Source organism: Montipora capricornis, chromosome 3 (assembly GCF_036669925.1).
Source record: "Montipora capricornis isolate CH-2021 chromosome 3, ASM3666992v2, whole genome shotgun sequence".
Lineage (NCBI taxonomy): Eukaryota > Metazoa > Cnidaria > Anthozoa > Scleractinia > Acroporidae > Montipora > Montipora capricornis.
The window spans coordinates 43,679,462-43,688,703 of NC_090885.1; the positions used below are offsets into that span (position 1 = coordinate 43,679,462).

Below are 9,242 nucleotides of genomic sequence, written 5' to 3' on the forward strand. Positions count from 1 at the left end.
GACTTTGCATCAATTTCCGCTCCACTCCGTCAAGTCACACACCAAAATGCTGAATGGGTGTGGGGACCATAACAACAAGCATTTGTCTGCCTCAAAGCTCGATTGCCAACCCCACAACTCATGAAATACTTCAATCCTTCATTAAGAACAGAACTGATTGTTGATGTCAGTCCCGTTGGACTCGGAGCAATTCCTACGCAAGCGACAGCACACAGAGAAGCAAACATCATACCCTACGCAAGTCATTCACTAACCGATTGTGAACGTCGCTACAGCCAAACCAAGAGAGATGCTCTTACAGTGGTCTGGGGAATTGAACACTTTCACTTGTACCTCTATGGGTCATCCCACCAAGTCATCACAGACCACAAACCCCAGGAGACGACCTTCAACAAGCCTTCCTGCAAAGCAACCGCAAGACTTGAGACTTGCAATTGTGCCTACAGCCATACAAAAGTCATTTACAAGCCAGGAGCAGATAACCCAGCTGCTTACATGAGTCATCATCCTAATCCCAAGTAGTCACAGAACCTTAGACATTTATCAAGAGTTGATGCCTACATCAACGTTGTAACCACTAATGCTGTACCCTGCCATCACCCTACAGGAAGTGAAAGATGTGACAGCAGCTGATGAAACACTGCAGAGTCTGGCAAGGGTGATAACAAACAAAGGTGGCACGAGGTTGGAAAAGACGTCAGTCAGTACCAACAGATCAAGCAAGAGCTGTCAATATGAAATGGTGAAATTCTTAGAGGAACCCACATAATGGTTCCAGAGAAGCTACAAAGTCGAATTGTTATGCTGGCCCACACTGGACACCAAGGAATTGTCAAAACGAAGTGTTTCCGGTGAGATTCAGTTTGGTTTCCAGGGAAAGACAAGAAGGTAGAGGAATTGGTCAAGGGATCCGTACCGTGTCAAGTGACGAACCATGATCCAAAGCCAGCATCTGAACCTCTGCAAATGTCTCCCCTACCACAACGCCCATGGTAAGAGCTCTCCTTTCCAAATGGAGACTACTTGACATGACTTGACATGACTTCAGCCGGTTCCCAGAGGTTGAGATTTTGAGGTCGACATCAGCAAAAGCAATGATTCCCCACTTTGACAGTATCTTTGTCAGACAAGGGATCCCTGAAATGGTAAGGAAAGATAACGGTCCACCATTCAACAGCAAAAGCTTTCAAATATCGTAAAAATAACTCCTGTATGGCCAAGAGCTAATGGAGAAGCTGAGCGACTTATGACAGAGAAAGCTGTTAGGACAGCCGTCATTCAGGGCAAGAACTGAGGGCAAGAGTTCTTCACCTTTCTCCAACAATACAGGGCAACTCCTCATAGCACCACAGGAAAGTGTCCTTCAGAGTTACTGAATGGACAACGACTCAAATCCACACTACTTCAGGTACAGTATGATCAGACTTAGCTGGAAATCAGACAAACCGAAGCCAAGAGCAATTAGAAAATGAAAGAGTATGCTGGCAAGCGCAGAGCTAAATATAGGTGACAAAGTATTTATAAAGCAGCCAAAAAAGGACAAGATGTGTAGACCATTTAAACCCGAGCCAAGACAAGAAAGGAAGCATGATGTGAGTGATAAACCTGTTTATCAGGATTAAATATATATTACGGAAATGCCAGTCAGGCTCATGTTACGCTAACTTCGACCACTCTCTCACGACTGGACAATGACCCACATGTGTTTCTGGGCCGTCAGCAAAAGGCAGGCACTAAACAAGGTGAGAAACCTTTGTTAATACCAGACTTTGTTAACCTGGGAACATATGACATTAGCAAAGACGAACAAGAAATTGGAAACAATGCAAGCCGGGCAAAGATTGTTCTCCGTGCGGCAAAAGGGGAAACCAAAGTTGGAACAAATTACCCTGTCAAAGTGAAGAAAACACTGTAACCAGAAATGTATCATTCTTTAAAAAGCTGCCTTCCAACATACCTGTACTACCCGTTCCAAGTGACTACAAAGAACAGTCTACATCCTTAACTGAGGCAGCTGGACCAGTTGAACCAGTTGAATAAAGTGAACCCCCTGCACTTCGCAGATCAGGAAGAACAAGAGGAGAGCCTGAATATCTCAAGGACTATATTACTGAACATGATTTCAAGGACTATGTTATTAGCTGTGTCATGTTGTTAGCATTATTTTATCTCATATGTTCAGTTCATTCGATTTCTCACTTTACCTAACTCATTATTCCGAGGAAGAGGGAAAAGTGCCTGAATGGTTCAAGGACTTTATTACTTGAACATTACTTCAAGGACTATGTAATTTTTAGCATTATTTGGTCTCATATGTTGAGTTCATTCGTTTTGTCATTTTACCTGAGAGATATAATGTCGATGTATTCCATGACAGGCATGCGTAGGAGAAGAAACCAGAAGAGTGTAAAAAAACGAGTACTGTGTTGGAGAATAAAAGGAAAGTCTTCATAATCGTGAAGTATGTATGGTTAATGATAACAGCCAAAATTTAAAAATAACTATAACAATTACAATAGCAATCTCAATTGGATCGAGAGATGGTTACCTACTTTATGTCAAATGTAGAACTACAGTTTGCCACTTACAATAGTGATGGGGTATTCTGAAAAGAACATACTAAGACTTCAAAGCTTCAAATTCTGGCTCCAATGTAACCAAAAAAGACAATTGTCAGTTTGAAGATTAGGTACAACAGGTGAAACGGTTGTGGAGAGTGGTCTTGCCCAAATGCAAGATGATCAGGAGATGAGGTCCATTATTTAGGAAATAGTGGTCATGGCAGAAGAGGGACATTCTGTCTGCACATGCGCAACTTTTAGATATCTTATGAGCGTATCTGCTGGCCTGCCATAAGCAGCAACCAAAATAATGGTGGTCGATGGCAGTCTCCGTGGCGAAACGTTTTGAGTTTGTGTCATTATCTGTGTCGTTTATCTTCCTTGTCTTACGTGTAGACGGTGCCAAAAGATCGAGAGACGGTTGGGTGGTTTATGGCAAAAAGTCACAGCCAAGTACTTTCGAATAACAAGGGGAAACCATAATTTATAAAGTTGTTTTGGTGTGGAACTCTCACGGATTCAGTAATCTTTGTAAGGCTTTGTTATGAAAGTTGCAGAATTCGAAAACACACATAAGCAGACTGGACAGACATTTTACAGCATAAGTTTTGACTCCAACCTATGTTTACATCTCAGTGTACTCTCTTCTGCTCTGTTGGGCGTTCTTGTTTGAAATGTGTTAAAATATAAAGAATTTCAGCTCCATTATGAAAATAAATGTTCACACCCAAACTTTACAGTAGCTTGCCTTTTTTTTTTCAAGTTTGTTGGCATGAATGTGAAAACACACATAAGCAGACTGGACAGACATTTTACAGCATTAGTTTTGACTCCAACCTATGTTTACATCTCAGTGTACTCTCTTCTGCTCTGTTGGGCGTTCTTGTTTGAAATGTGTAAAAACATAAAGAATTTCAGCTCCATTATGAAAATAAATGTTCACACCCAAACTTTACGGTAGCTTGCCTTTTTTTTTCAAGTTTGTTGGCATGAACGTGAACAAGCGTGAACAACCGGGCTAAAACAGACTTGGTCAGAGTAAACAGCCAGAAAACAGAGAGTTGGTAATTTTACCATGGGAAAATTTATTAGAAATTGTGGAACGTTTGAAGATTCTGACAGAGAGTAAGTCAGCTTATCACGTGTATTCATCCCTGCATACCATGGAAAGCTCCCATTTGAAAATCACTTAGCTTGCATGGTGTTAGCTTCAGGGAACTACAGCAAGATAGCTGGTTAAGGTTTTGAGTTTCAGCACATCCCCAAATCCCTAGGGAAATAGATAACCACTGTCCAAGAGTATAGCAAAAGCTACCATCTTGAACATTGTGCACATCTCTCATTCTGTAAGAACGATCTTATCACCTACAAGCAAATTTAGGTCCCCCTTTTCTGTGTTCATTTTCAAAGAATCAGACTGTTCTAGACTATTAAGTTGAAAATTGATTACATAATGACAACAGGACATTATTAAGTTCTGACTAGACAAGGCCCGGGGAACAAAGCGATGTTAAGAGTGACACACCAAAGAGTATTCCTTTTTTAATATCAAGCCCCAACCTTTTTAAACCTTTACAAGTATACAACAGTCCTTCAGTAGTATAAGATATTAGGACATGGTCAAAAACTTAATGATCACGAGTATTGTCTCTGGGGGCTCCACACAAAATAGCCTTAGAACGCTGATTACATAACCCTAGTATACACTGGCAGTCCGTGGCAATCAGTCACATGTCTCGATGGTATGGGGCTCTTATATAAGGCCACTCCCTTATCACGATAGCTCATCCAGTCTTTTTGGTTTTGCGAATACTCCTTTTCATGTTTCTGTTATTGCATCATCGCTGTGCTGTTCTTGTCTCCTTATGGCTAACCAGGTTCCTGTTGTTCCTGATGAACAGCAATTACAACATGCTCTTCCAGTACCGCTCAGGATGCCCAGAATATTGATAGCGGTGAACAGGATGCCGTTCCCCCAGCTCAACCTGTTCATGAACCGAATGCTGATGTGGTAAGTAGTCCTTCCTTTTTGTTTTACGAAACATTGCTTCTTCTGCGTCCCATTTGTTAGCTTTTTAGCGAATATGTCTCGTCCATAGTGTTTTAGTTACCAGGTTTAATAGTAGGTGGTCAGGTAACACTTGTGTGGCACACATGAAAGAATGCAAACGTACGATAGAATAAGGTTTTACAAATGACATAAGAGATTGGTAGCTTAAAATAGTGGCCCTTGAAAGTTGGTAATCAAGCAAGCTACTGTCCAGGTTTGAGTAATGCTTCCTGCCATTGTCAAAGGTATAACTTGATCAAGTAGTGAAACTCTTTCACCCGTCTTATAGCCCTTTCAACGTGTACACATACTTTGTGTATGTCTTTGCTTTTTAACAATTAGTCCTTTGCAAATTGTGTCTTGCTGGAAAGAAATGCAGGCATAGTTACACTACATCCAATTGGTGTCAATAAATCTTGAATTACAAAACCTTTATTGGCCATTAGCTGATCTCCTGGCTCGAGTACTTTTAAGAGACCAGATTTCTTAACTAGCTCTTTGTCTGAAATAGAGCCCTCATAGAGGAGGCTCACATGGAATATTTCACCTGATGGGGCAATGACTACATTACCTTCGAATGTGTTGTGACGTTTGTAAGATGAGTATGAACAGCTATTTAAAACCAAACTAGACGGGGCCTGTACTTTGATTTCAAACGCATCTATGACTCTCCTGCATTTGGGATAGAGCTCCTTAAAACAGTTTGGCATGTGTTTAAATCCTGGTAACTGTTGCAAATGTCAAAATTATCAGCCAAAACTTGGCTCAATGTGCCAACGCGTAGCTTTTGCAAACACAACACAAACTGATCAAATAGGTTTAATTTGCAAGCTCTAGGAGCATGTCTTAGCCTCCAGGTCAGTTCATGTGGACAGATATCTACGCGCACCGTCGATGGAGATGAGTCCAGTTTCTTGCCGAACAATTTTGGACCAGGTGGAGGAGAGAGTACTTGCAGAGCCTACAGCCGCGACAAAAGTGGATGGAGACGCAGCGAGACCTGTGTGTAGCAGATATCATTCTCGTGCAAGATGAATCACAACACCGTAACGAGTGTCGGAAGTCCTGAGGAGCAATGACAGCAGATTGAGGAAAGTCAAAGTAAACGTTGTCAGACCAAGAGAGAGGAAAACCTACCTTAGACCAATTAAGGAGCTAGTTCTACTCCTGACCGACACAGCTGATCCAGACCAGCAGTAAAAGCCAAGACAATATGAGTAGCAAGGATAAGAATCCTTGGGCGAGGAGTGTGATGAACAATGAACATTAAATCGAAGAGAACTTGGTTTTGTTTTGACTTAGATAAAATACATTTCTGTTCTGTTTTATTTATCGAGTTTTACGCCCGTATCTTCATGTACTATTGTTCACAGTTTGAATCAATTACGTAACTAGCCATTCCCAGTTTTTTTAAAACCGGTTTTACAATTGCACACGTGAATTGTACCCTTATCAGAGAACACCACTTAAGTTTTTGTGGAGTTGGAGTTAGGAGATCTACGGAGCAACATCGGAGTTTTCAGAGCAGTTTTATCTTTTTCAAAGTTACGTAACGGAGTTTCTCTAACCCTTTAGACAGGATCAGACGTAAGTTTCAGCCTATTGTATTTAGTTTTCGTTTTGCTTTCAATTTTGCTTCTTTTCTGATTAGTCTTAGCCCCTCTTTCGATCTCATACATTGTGATTTCCCTTTTTAGTTTTCACTGCATGTGTACAATAATTCAGACGAGTTGGTGCACAAATTAAACGCTGTTGAGTCAACTTGTGCTGTTGAATTCTATACTGTGGTTGACACTTCCTGATCTCCAGTGCACAACATCCCATCTCCGCTGCACTGGGTACTTGACAATTTTTGTTCTATAACCAATAATTATTTTAATTATAATAATTGTACTTACTCTTTAACCAATAATTGTAATTATTCTGACCTTTATTTCAAAATTAATTTCTATCAGAGATCAGTGAGGAAAATATACAAAGTTCCTTATAACAAGGATGACTTCCCTGGATTCTACCTCGATGAAAAGTGAGTCTTGTCCAATAAATATATATTTTTTTAAATGATGATAAATTATGTCAAATGTTGTCAGAGGATGTGTCCATGAGATTGAATTCAAGATTTTTCAGCTGGCCTAAAATTTAGAAGTGTTGGCAATTAACTACGATGGAAACATAATTTCAGCATTAGAACCAGGGTGGGGGATTGAAGAAGCATTTTTGAACCTTTGCAAATGTGCAAATTTTGCCAATGTTAAAAGGGTATCAGAATTAAATTTTAATTAAATCTTTTCTCTCCAATGTTTCCTCAGTGCAAACTCAGACAACAACAAGCACATTTTTGACCGTATGATTGAGCAAGTTTTGCACAATTTTGGAGGACAAGAAAAATGCCCCTGGTCAAGAAATACCATGGAAGGTAATGGACCAAACACAGACCTAGGCATAAATATTCTTCTATTTGCAGCAAGGCTGTCTATTGTTTTGTGATACCTTAAGATACTGTAATTGGGTACAAAATGTTAATGATATGTTCAAAGACATATTTTGTTTTGTGAAAGTTCATCAAGTTTAAAGTCACATTATTATTCCACTATTAGGCCATTTTACCATATTTGGTCACGAGAACGCAAAAAAAAAGAGACAGTAATACACTGTTGTGTCCCAGTTTGACCGGTTTAGAACAGAGCAAATACGGACGGAACGGGAGTTTTTCAATGAAAGAAATTGTTTTCAACATGATGCAAAGCCTGAGAATTTAGCTTGTCACTTAGCTTGTCATCGCTTGTCATCACTTATCCAATCAAATACAGGACATTTCGCTTTTTGTGCTGATTGCATTGTTCGCACAAGCCACATGCTCTGAAGGACAGATGATGCAATTTTTAAAAAACACTCTTACCAAATAAAATTGGGTGGAATAATAAATCTCTTATTCGATGGTTTAACTTATAACACTCGCAAAATATCCACACGTATTACATGTTAAACCATCGAATAAGATGTATTTATCTCATTTTACCTAATCAACTGATTAGTTGCCAACACTGTCATATTGTCAACATAGACAGGAATGCAAGTGCGTGTTGTCCTAAGTAGTGCGTGTATGTACATGTATATATAGCTATATAGATGGCCTCACTTGAGTTCTTTCTATATATAGACAGGAATGTCTATAACAAGACATTCCTGCCAATGCTCACTCATTTCCCCTCCCCAGAGGTCTTTTCTAGACCTGACTTTAACCCATCGACGAGCAAAATCGTCTGGGGTTAGACAGTTTAGGCGGGTTTAGGTGTCAAAGGGTTAAACATATCACTAGACATCTTTCAAAGGCCAGCTGCCAAGGGGCTGAGTCTATTCCAGTTATACGATATCTAATCAAGAGCCATTCATTGTTATATATAGTTGTATATAATTATTGTTTTGTTGTTTAACTTCACAGCTGCTTTGTAAAGATATTTTTTGTCCTGCTTTGAGACAAGGGGATTGAAGTCTTCCAACAAATATAAAGAGCATAAGCGGGTTACAAGGAGAAATGGTCGCCAAAAAGAGGTAGAGATAGTTCATACGAGCGTTTAAGAGTTTGAGTTGGTAAAAGCATGTGAAATGGGTAAATGACTACAGTAGTCTGGCATAAAAGCATGTCCAAAAGAATATAGTTGAATGTTCATGATGGAACATTTCTTTTCACACTATCACTGCATTTACCATGTAACTCTTTCCCCATTATCTTTCAGAAATTAACTAGGCGTACAGCAGCACTGGAGATGGTGAAATGGTGTGATGCAAGGGAGAAGGGGAGTGCTGCTGAGGTGTTACTCCTCGAGGCAATGAGCAGCGAGGAAAGCTCAAATGAAGATGGAGAGGGGGAGCCAAAATTGGTTGGCTACTCAGTGAAGAGACTGAGTTGGGAGAGTAGGTCACTTCGAAAAACAAAGAAAAAACTTGGTAAGGCATACAACAATTCCCTCACAAAGAGGGCAAGAGACAGAATCCTTCCTAGAAATGTTGCAAAGGAACTTTCTCAACGTCAGCCACCCACTGAAGATTTCCAGAGTGGGCTGTTAATGTTGAGTCTTAAATTGCGTGCTTTAATGATTAGCATATATATATATATATATATATATAACTGCAGACAGTACTGTTTCGGCCTTCTGGGTCTCATCAGTGCAGTGCTGATGTCTGGGATGGAGGTTAAGCTTATAAAGCCACCCCAAATGTCCCACACATGTGGTACATCTAAGCCATGCCAGAGTGCTCAAACTAGCGAGCTAGTGAGCATGCGCAATTGCTAGCGGCAATGACTCATCCCAGTAGAGTGCTCAATTTGGACATGAAAGCGAAAGCTTTGTAATATATCTTTTTCACCTGACGTTGCGATTTTGATTAATTCTAATGTACTTTACACTAATTTAAAATTTAAATGCATTTTCATATTGAATGGTATGCCAGCTTTTAAATCAAATTCTCAGGGAACTGGATGGAGGAGAAAGTGGCATTATAGAGTCATAGTGTATTTTTTTCTACCTACATGTAGTTAACTAGCAGTATTCAAACAGCACGGTGTGCATGTCATCTGTTCTCCTCAATCAATTCTCTGAAACTTTGAGTAATGGCAGACTTTAAAGTTA

General features: G+C 39.9%; 1 pseudogene; it reads left to right on the forward strand.

Moving 5' to 3' along the window:
* The first annotated feature begins 580 nt into the window (after nt 1-580).
* Nucleotides 581-9,242, forward strand: part of LOC138040345 (uncharacterized) — a 9,370-nt pseudogene continuing 708 nt past the window's right edge.